The following is an 11,224-nucleotide window of genomic DNA, read 5'->3' on the forward strand; positions in this document are numbered from 1 at the left end:
ACAACATGTAATTTTCTTTTTGATAATGGAAATTACAATTTTTTTCTTGAGAAAAAAACTTAATATTTTGACTTAATAAACTTAATTCCTCTAACTTTATATCTTTTAACCAAAGCTTCATCTTTTTCTTGAAATGTCCATCTCGTGGACTCAAGGCGATACACTAACACTTTTAACTTAATATTTTTATTCAATAAACCTAATTTTATTTTAATTGTGTTAACTCTTTTAACTTAATATTTTTACTTAATAAACTTAATTTTATTTTAAGCATTTATTTAGTTATTTCATTATATAAATTTTTAACCTTTTTTAATTTTGGAAGTTTAGTTAATTAAATATATGATTGGGCAGAGAGGTGCTCACAAGCTTAGTATGGTAGAGACATTATAATATAATGTTTAACATTTTGACTAAGTCAAATTACATAAAATAAAATAATAAATCATAAATAAAAATATTATTGTAATGCAATGTAAACCTCTGAATTTATGTGATTCATGATTTATACCAAATATTTTCTGGACGAAATCACATATCGATTTTTATGTCGACGTGTTTCGAACCACTTCCTAGGTTCATCATTAGGACATAGATTGATAGTTGAACTGGAAAACTAATAAATAGTAGAGATGCAACGACAATCCTAACAATTAAAATTCTGGCAATGTAAATGATGCAGGAAAATTCAACTTTTCCTAGAAATTCACTTTCTCATAAATTCACCTTCTCTAGATCACATGACAAATCACTTCATCATCAAGCTCTTAATTTTTTCTGCAAAAGTATCTCATATACAAATTCTACTTCACTTATAGTGAATTCTAAAGCATGCACGAATTAAAATTCTTTCATTCATACAAAGACAATTCGTGAGCACCACAAATATATGAAACTCTATTTCATTAAATCAAATATGCACATACACATACACTCAGAAAACAATCATTTCTCTCCATTCACTCAAATATATGAAACTCTATTTCATTAAATCAAATATGTACACACATACACTCGAAAACTCTCATTTCTCTCCATTCACTCTCTATGGCCTAATATTACATATGTTTGGCCATTATTTTTCCCCTCGTGCTTACAATGATTAAATTCAAAGTTACAAAAAAATTAGATTTTAGTAAATTCATAAATCACTCTGTGATTTATTACCTAAAGCTCTCATGATTTATTCCATAAATCTCTCATTCTTTTCAAGGCAACTTTGCTTTTCCATTATGGAAAACATTTCTCTCATCCATAGCTTTTCTAAAACTATTCTATAATAATTAAAAGAAACAAAGAATATTTACAATTAAGGAATTAGAATTCCCTTCCAATATTGAAACCCCTTTTATAGTTTTCCTTCAAAAATCTTAATGGCTTGGAATCTCTAATGCTCTTGCAATAATAGACCTTTTAAATTGGACAAAATAAAATAAATAAATATAAATATAACGTTACAAAAATAAAATAAAAATAACCCATGGTATTCATGTGGAAGCCTATTTAAAGGGGGGAATTAAACGCAAAGATCCATCTTAACTTTGGATCTACCAAGCTCGAGAGGAATCAAATCCCTTGAGATGCTAACCACTTTTATAGTGAAAAGAGATTTGATCCCTCTCAGCTCTTCGTAGATCTGAATTTAAGATGGATCTAGGCAAGTTAGTAATTGTGTAATAATGATATTTAACTTTAACATTGTTTTACATCGGTTGTATAATATCTTAATTATTCTTAAGATGAGTATATTTTTTATGTTGAAATAAGTTTTTGGATATATGATGTGTAAGAGTCACTGATGTCCTATGAGTGGTTTCATCACCAATCATCATGCTTTACTTGAGTCTCTGATGATAGGTGGTGAGACCACTCGAAACATAGGACATGAGTAAACTTGCACACAACATATATCCAGAAACTTATATCAACATGATTACGGGCTGTGGAAATATACACTCACAAATATTTTTTAATTGTTTTCTTTCAGTTTTTTAATTTAATGATAATAATAAATACACACTCACAAATATTTTTTAATTGTTTTCTTTCATTTTTTAAAATTTAATAATAATAATAATAATAATTTAATTTTAAGATTACCGTCGAGTTAAATATTAAATTGGCATAAGAAATCCTTTATTTGTGAAACTAGGGACTTCTATCCTTTTCTGGATGTATATTTATGACGTTTTTAGATGAAAACAAGTATTCTTAACTATTAAACCCACGAGATGAAGGTTCAAATCTCATTGAGTATATATATGACCTGTTGTGTCTTGGCTAGAAGAGTAGGCCACCCCAAAGCATACGTCTCGGCTCTTGTTGAGGCATAAGTTAATTGCTATTGTGCAACTTGCACGCTGTTGCACCTAGCTTAGGTTTATAGTGGCAACCAGTTGGAATTGATCCTGGGTCTGTTCAGGATAACTCTCACCAGTTATCGAGTATCCTAGATTAAAAAAAAAACTATTAAACCCACTCAAATTATTATTAAAATTATTTAGAAAATTTATATTTATTAGTAATTATTATAAATTCTAAATTAATGTTAACTACTCACACACCAATATTTAACAAAAAAATTATAACTTCATAGAAATTAAAAGACACTCTACATCTCATTGATCTGAATCCAGATGATGAGAATATGAACCTACCCTCAAAATATTCCAACTATATGTCAAACCACCTCAACCTAGCACTCATAAAACCTTTACAACAAGTTTAGATCCATCTTAACTCTGGATCTACCAAGTCCCCCTAGGGATCAAATTTCTTGTCACTCTAAAAGAGGGTTGTATCTTAAGAAATTTGATCTCTCTCCACACTTGGTAGATCTGGAATTAAAATGGATTAAAGCTAATTTAATTATTAATTATAATTGACCCCAGAGGTTCAATATGGGTGATGTGTAGGAGTTAGGTCTAATATAAGAAAGATTTTATGTCAATATTTTTTAAATATTTTATTTTAATTTAATTTGTAACATTTTTTAATTGTTGAATTGAGGCTTCTGTGATCCATATCAATTTTATGAGAGATTTTTTGGCGTAAATCACATGATATTTCATTTGTCTATGCCTTTCGAACCAACCGTGTGGTTCATCGTCAAGACAAGTTAAAGAATCAGATCTCGGTTGCATGTTAAATAGACAGAGCAGAACATCCAACGGCTATAATTTTTTACCAGGCAATGGCTATATTGACTAGCTAACGGCTATATTTGACTAGGAAACAACTAGTTGGACCAGACTCAGGGAAAAAGGAGCATAATTGTATTTAATTAAAAATTAAAAATTAAAATAAGTTGAAGTTATGGATTTAAATAATTAATAAATTAATAGTTAGTTATACTATTATTAAATTTAAAGTTAATGGGATATATGAATTTACATTAAAAGTATTAACAATTCAATAGTTATTTTAATTTTTATTAGAATAAATTAACTTAGGTATTATATAGTAAGAATAAATATTTATTTAATTGTTAAATTGTTTAATTCTTTTTAATTAATAAAAACATATTATCATAGATCGATTTCAATATCAAAGTAATTATTTTTCTTTATTAATTAAGTTAAAATTTAGTATATAACTAATAAAGTCTCTTATACTATATAAACAACTCACCAAAGAGGATCAAAGAACAAAGGTAAAAGAGAGACGGTTAAAGGATAACAAGGGGAAACTAACTTAAAAGAAAACTTGAACAAGCTATAAAGAGAAGGAGGGGAGGAAGTGAAAAACACGACTAGGAAGTGAGCGCTGGGATCCAGCAACTACTGCTCTTCCAGCCCTCTTCTCTATTGAGATTGCTCGGCCTTTTCTCAATCTCAAGGGCTTCGAAAGAAAACACATATGGAAGAGGTATCTTCATGCCAGTTCCCACCATTTCCCGACGCAAAAGTTGGGTGTTCTCAACACCCTCGCTACTCGTGCCCTAAGGATCTCTGATGAAAAGAGCTTTGAGAAGGAGAAATCCCATCTCCTTAATGTCTTTGTGGAAAATGGTTATAGTAGTCACCTGGGTCAGAAGGCTTTCCTCAAAGCTGCCAAAAATTCGTTAACTAAAAGAGAACCTAAAGAACGGGTCCCAGGTGTCCATCTTTTGTTTGTGCAGGGGACCACTAATAAGATTGCGAGGATTCTTAAGAAACATAATGTTCCCTCGACCTTTAGACCCCTTAACACCATTCGTAAGTCCCTCAGATCAGTGAAGGATCCTATCGACCCTAAGGACATGAAGGGGGTCTATATTATTCCTTGTTCCTATGGGACCCCCTATATTGGTGAGAGTGGTCGCTCCATTAATCAGAGGATTAGTGAGCACGCAGCTGACCTTAAGTACAGGAGAACCAAGTCTTCCGCTTTAGCAGAACATGCAGAGAAAACCAAACATCATGTTTGTATCGAAGAGGCCAGTGTTATTGCTAGAGTTTCGCAGTTCCATCACCGTAAATTTAGGGAAGCCCTTGAGATTGAAAAAAGGTCGAGTAATCTCAATAAAGAAGATGGCTGGAAGATCAGTAGTTGTTGGATCCCAGCCCTCACTTCCTAGTCGTGTTCTTCAATTCCTCCCCTCCTCTTTATAGCTTGTTCAAGTTTTCTTTTAAGTTAGTTTCCCCTTGTTATCCTTTAACCGTCTCTCTTTTACCTTTGTTCTTTGATCCTCTTTGGTGGGTTGTTTATATAGTATAAGAGACTTTATTAATTATATACTAAATTTTAACTTAATTAATAAAGAAAAATAATTACTTTGATATTGAAATCGATCTATGATAATATGTTTTTATTAATTAAAAAGAATTAAACAATTTTACAATAAAATAAATATTTATTCCTACTATATAATACCTAAATTAATTTATTCTGATAAAAATTAAAATAACTATTGAATTATTAATACTTTTATGTAAATTCATATATCCCATTAACTTTTTAATTTAATAATAGTATAACTAACTATTAATTTATTAATTATTTAAATCCATAACTTTAACTTATTTTAATTAAATACAATTATGCTCATTTTTCCCTGAGTTTGGTCCAACTAGTCGTTTCCTAGTCAAATATAGCAGTTAGCTAGTCAATATAGTCGTTGCCTAGTCAAAAATTATAGTCGTTGGATGTTCTACTCTGTGTATTTAACATGCAACCTAGATCGGATTCTTCAACTTGTCCTGACGATGAACCACACTGGTTGGTTCGAAACGCGTCGACAAATGAAATATCATTTGATTTACCACGAAAAATCTCTCATAAACATTTTTAAATTAAATCTAAAAGCAAAAAGGCGTGACGATGAACCACACGGATTGGTTCGAAACGCGTCGACAAATGAAATATCATGTGATTTACCAAAAAAAATCTCTCATAAACATTTTTTAAATTAAATCTAAAAGCAAAAAAGTATGTGGGAGATGTAGTGGTGTAAAATAATGATTACATAACGATATTTAAATTTAATTAATAAGCACATAAAAACTTAATATTTACGATAAACATATAATATATAACAAGATTCTTAACCATGTATATTCACCCCATTTTACCATGAATATTATTAGCTTGTAAATAGTTTTTGTTACAATACCATGGTTTTTCAATACTACATGCCCAAAAACCATAACTCATTTCAAAATCAATATATTTTGTAAATATTTAATTTTACTTTTATTTTATAACAATTTTAAAATTAAATCTAAAAAGCAAACATGTGTCTAAAAGATGTTGTAAACATTTTTATTTATTCAAAATAAAACAAAAATAAAAAAAATAAATTAATAATTATAATTATCAATAAAATATTTGACTTAGTAAAATTACATAACATTAAAAATAAAAATTACATAACATTAACATTAACATTAAAATTAAAATTACAAATAAAAATAAAAATAAAAATAAAAATAAACATAAACATAAACATAAAATTAATAATTATTCAAAATAAAACAAAAATAAAAAAATAAATTAATAATTATAATTATCAATAAAATATTTGACTTAGTAAAATTACATAACATTAAAAATAAAAATAAAATAAAAATTACATAACATTAACATTAACATTAAAATTAAAATTACAAATAAAAATAAAAATAAAAATAAACATAAACAAGGTTTCCCCCTCTCACCTACCCTTTTTGGCATTTACATCGATAAGCTCGAAGGTTATTTAGAAGAAGCAGGATGTGGTGGCACAATCTTAGCTGGGATAGTCGTTATCCTTCTTCTCTATGCTGACGATATTGTTCTTTTGGCAAGGTGCCCTTCTGATCTTGATAAGCAACTCAAGCTTCTTAAGGATTTCTGCTCTACCATGGGTATGACTGTTAACACTGACAAAACAAAAGTTATGATTATCAAATCCAAGAAGGACATTTGCGCTAATTTTATGTATGACAATAATAACTTGGAGGAAGTGTATTCTTACAAGTACCTAGGAATTGATATCCATCACAAGCTCAACTGGAACCATAGCATTGAGAAAAGGATCAATGGGGGATGGAAAGCTTATTTTGGTCTTGAAAATAATTGTAAAACAGCAAACCTCGTAATGTGGGATAAAAAGAAGTTCCTCTTTGAAACTTTAGTCACTCCTGTTATCTTATATGGCTGTGAAGTTTGGGGCTGCAGCATCTCCAGAGAATCATGGAGAAAGATTGAGCAAATCCAGAAGCGTTTTATAATTTATAACCTGAAAATTAAAAGTAATACACCCTATCCTATTCTCCTTATAGAAGCAGGTCTTTCTCCTATTGAGAGCCTAGCTATGCTCAGGTTTCTGTTGTACAAGCACAAGCTCAATAACATAGACAATCATAGACTTCCTAAGCTAGCTTTAAATTCCAGCCAAAACCACCTAAGGCTTAACCGAGGATGGCATAAGGACACAAGGGCCTCGTTAAACTATTGGGAGATCAATGAGAATGATGCTTTGCAAAACATAAATAACATTAAAGATATTGTTACTTCTAAGTTCAAAGAAAAATTGTGGTGTGAGAAAGATTTAGCGTCTAAAAGAAAATTAAGTTATTATAAGAAGGTCATCAACCCCACCCTTGAAGATCAAAAGTATCTCTCTATTTTAACTAGCTCAAAGAAGAAAATTAATATAGCAAAGATTAGAACGAATTCTCATGAGCTCCATAGTGAAACTGGTCGTTGGGCAGTTCCTAAAACGCCATGGATGGAAAGGATCTGCCATATTTGTGAGAATAGGAGCATCGAGGATGAAAACCACTTCCTCTTAGAGTGCCCTGCATACAACCACATTAGATCTCAATTTCACAACCTTTGTTACAATACTGACCTTCCTAGCCTTTTACAATGCCAAAATTATAGTGAACTAGGGAGGCTTCTCTCCAAGCTTTTTGAGCATAGGAATAAAATCTTAAATCAAAATAAATAATTTGTCTTTTTAGATCCGATAGATCATTATTTGGTCTCAGCGGACGTTAACCATCATCATCATCATCATCATAAACATAAAATTAATAATTATTATAATTATAATTAATAATAATAAAATAAATTTAGATTTATTTTTAATTTTGAATCTACACTTTTAATCTTTTTTATTTAATTAGATTTTTCTATATTTAATAAATTTAAAATTAAAATAAATCAATTTTAATTAAATTATTATTTTATTTTCAATATAATTTAACTAGTCAAAAATGTTAAAAGAGATATTGCATACATATCTGGGGAGCACCTCTAATCACCAAAATAAATTTAAAAAACTGGGGAATCAGCCAGTCCCATCTAAACTACCCGTTCTTCGACGCGGCGGGTTTTCCTCTTCGACCATTTTTAAATGTAGGAGACGGTTGCTTTTGAGCATGAAGAATCCACGCTTTGAGCCTCCTCACCGAAAAATGATTACTCTCTTCAGGGTTATTTTTACTCGGTAGTTGCTGTCATCAAAACAGAAAGTCCAATGGAGAGCCATGATGAAGTGGCCGAGTCACTTGATCACCCCTCTTAGAAGGATGGCACTACCAGCCCTACAACACCGTCTCAACAAAAATCTCAGACCTCTGTTTTATCCCAACAACCTACTAAAGAAATCGTACTTCAAAACACATATGTTTGGGTTTGCCATGTGCAACGTCGCTTGTCTTGCGACAGAAAACGAAAATGAACCTTATGGTGTGGACATCTCTGAACTATGCAAGGGGGGACGATTGGACCAAGTTTTGGCCTTAATGGACAACGGACGGATTCCAATTAACTCCAACAATTATGCCTGTCTCTTGCAGTTCTGCATCGATGCCAGAAAATTTACAGAGGGCAGACAGATTCATACCCATATGATTAATAAAGGATTCAACCTCGGCATTTTTATACAGAATCGCCTTGTCGAAATGTACGCAAAATGCGGTGAACCTGTGGTTGCACGCGAATTGTTTGACAAAATGCCAAAACGAAATGTGTTCTCATGGAATACAATGATGGCGCGGTACTTTAAATCCGGCAATATTGACGATGCACGCCAACTGTTTGACAAAATGCCTGAGCGAGATGTGGTGTCGTGGACTACTGTGATATCCGGATATGTTCAGAATGGGAATGGGTTAGAAGCTTTGAGATTGTTTGGCCAGATGCATCAGGCTGGATATTCACCCAACCAGTTCACCTTCGTCAGTGTTATCAGTGCGTGTGCTGCTTTATTGGCGATCGATTATGGGAAACAGGTACATACCCATATATTAAGAACTGGTTTTCTGATCTATCTTATTGTGGGAAATTCTCTAATTGATATGTATGCAAAATGCAAACATATAGAGGTTGCAAGAGATTTGTTTGACAAAATGGCTGAACGAGATGAGGTCTCTTGGTCTGCGATGATTGCAGGATATGTGCAGAATGGTAATGGTGAGGAAGCTTTTAAGTTGTTTCTGATAATGCTAGAAGTGGGTGTAAAGCCAAACCACTTCACTTTTGCCAGTGCTCTCGGTGCCTGTGCTAGCCTATCGGCAATGGAGCACGGGGAGCAAGTTCATGGACTGATTATTAAAAGGGGGTATGAATCGAATCTCTTTGTAGGGAATGCTCTTGTTGACATGTATGTCAAATGTGGAAGCATGCAGTGTGGGTTCCTAGTTTTCGAAAAAATGCCTAAACTAGACATAATCTCGTGGACTTCGCTGATAGTAGGATATTCTCAGAGAGGAAATAGTCATCAGGCAGTGAAATTGTTTAGTCAAATGCAACAGATGGGTATCAAGCCAGATTATGTGACATTCTCGAGTATTCTGAGTGCGTGTGCCAACCTAGCAACCCCAGAACAGGGCAGGCAGATTCATGCCAGCGCAATGAAATGTGTGCCTGGGTCAAATGTCGTAGTTGGCAGTGCTCTAGTTAACATGTATGCAAAATGTGGGAACGTTAGGGATGCTCATCGAGTTTTTGACAGCATGCCTGAACAAAATGTGGTTTCATGGAATGCAATGATTGCAGGATATGGTCAGAATGGGCAAGGGAAGGAGGCCCTTCAACTCTTTGAACGGATGCTGGAAGAAGGTATTAAGCCAAATGATGCTACTTTCATTGGTGTCATCTCAGCTTGCTGCCATGCAGGCCTGGTAGAGGAAGGACGTGGCTATTTTAGTTCTATGATTCATGACCATTCCATTGCGCCTAGGGCAGATCACTATGCCTGCATGGTTGATCTTTTTGGCCGGGCTGGTCACCTGGAGGAAGCAGAGGATTTTATCAATAAAATGTCATTTGAACCCGATGCTTCTATCTGGGGAGCTTTGCTCAATGCTTGCCGAATTCATCCAAATATAGAGATTGGTCGACGTGCTGCAGATCAACTTTTTGTGCTGGAGCCGCAAAGCGCCGGACCTTATGTTCTGCTGTCAAATATCTTTGCTGCAGCTGGAAGTTGGGACGATGTAGCGAAAGTAAGAAGGATGATGAAAGACAGGGGAGTGAGGAAAAACCCAGGATGCAGTTGGATTGAGATAAACAACAGGGTACATACATTTGTCGCAGAAGACAGATCACACCCACAAACCAAGGAAATTTATGAAATGTTGGAGGGACTCGCAAAGCAATTAGAGTCTGCAGGTTACGTCGCTGATAATAGAAGTTTTCTAAATGATATATATGAACATTAGAAACATATTCTTTACTACATGTCAACACCGTGGCCATTGAGTTTGGATTTAGTGCCCTTCATAGCCTGAGTGGGAAGTTTTCAAGATTTCTCTCTGAAGGAGCTGCTGAGCATTTTTGGAGTTGTAGCTGCTAAAGAAATTTGAGCTCCAGTCGCTCTTACAAAATCGTTTTCACTATTAGATAAAGAGATTTCAGGATCAACATGCTACAGAGAGAAATTGGAGAACTTTGACTGATAGGAGAAATTGTAGAAGCCAAAGTGTCAGCGAAAACATCCATAGCAAGGCTACTAAAAGCTATATCTAAGAAGAGCTTCTCCAACAGTAAGGGCTCCTATTTTTCGGGATACTTGTCATTTATTTTGTAACCCCTTCCTTTTGTTTGCACAAAACTATATATCCCTAAAAAGTAGCAAGCCAATCTACCGATTGGACCATGTGCTTAGAAACATGAACCTTCGTGTGTAGAATTTGTAATGGAACCTTGGAGATTGTTGAGGCATGCTGAGTATTCCGATCACTTCAAGGGCATCCTATGTTGCAGGGATCATTTGAAGGAGAAGAAATTAACACAACAGATGAAATCTTGTACCACTAGATGCAGTGATCTTTTGTAAAATTATAGCAAGAGCTCGAAAATGTTAGGTAACAGCTGCTCCTTGGCAAGTCTATCACATGGTGAGACTTCATTTGACCACCAAATTAGGTGATAGGGACTTCATGGGTCAATCACGCTTGGAGTAGCTCTCAGGCGTACATAGTCCTGCCTGGGATTGGACTACGAAACCTGTGGGGACCAAACATCCCCACCTAGTCCTAGTCCTGCCTGGGATTGGACTACGAAACCTGTGGGGACCAAACATCCCCACCTAGTCGTTGGACTACATCATCAGGACTCAAGTATAAACAGTGATTACCTATGTCCAAGCATGCTTTATGGTTCGACGTATAATTCTAGTTAAATTTGATGACAAGCTAATAATCAAATCTCACAGCATGCTTTTACTGGATTTTGTGAGCCTTTATGTGTGCTTTTATTCGGGTTATCGCACAAGACATCTATCCTGGACCTGAAGTGATATAAATACAGA

The 11,224-nt window shown here is 33.7% G+C and overlaps 1 pseudogene; it reads left to right on the forward strand.

Moving 5' to 3' along the window:
* The first annotated feature begins 8,213 nt into the window (after nucleotides 1-8,213).
* Nucleotides 8,214-10,133, forward strand: LOC149162773 (pentatricopeptide repeat-containing protein At2g13600 pseudogene; annotated as a pseudogene).
* Nucleotides 10,134-11,224: the final 1,091 nt, after the last annotated feature.

Source organism: Pinus tabuliformis, chromosome 5_2 (assembly GCF_031772625.1).
Source record: "Pinus tabuliformis cultivar Carrire ecotype Pingquan chromosome 5_2, CPIR1, whole genome shotgun sequence".
Classification (NCBI taxonomy): Eukaryota; Viridiplantae; Streptophyta; class Pinopsida; order Pinales; family Pinaceae; genus Pinus; species Pinus tabuliformis.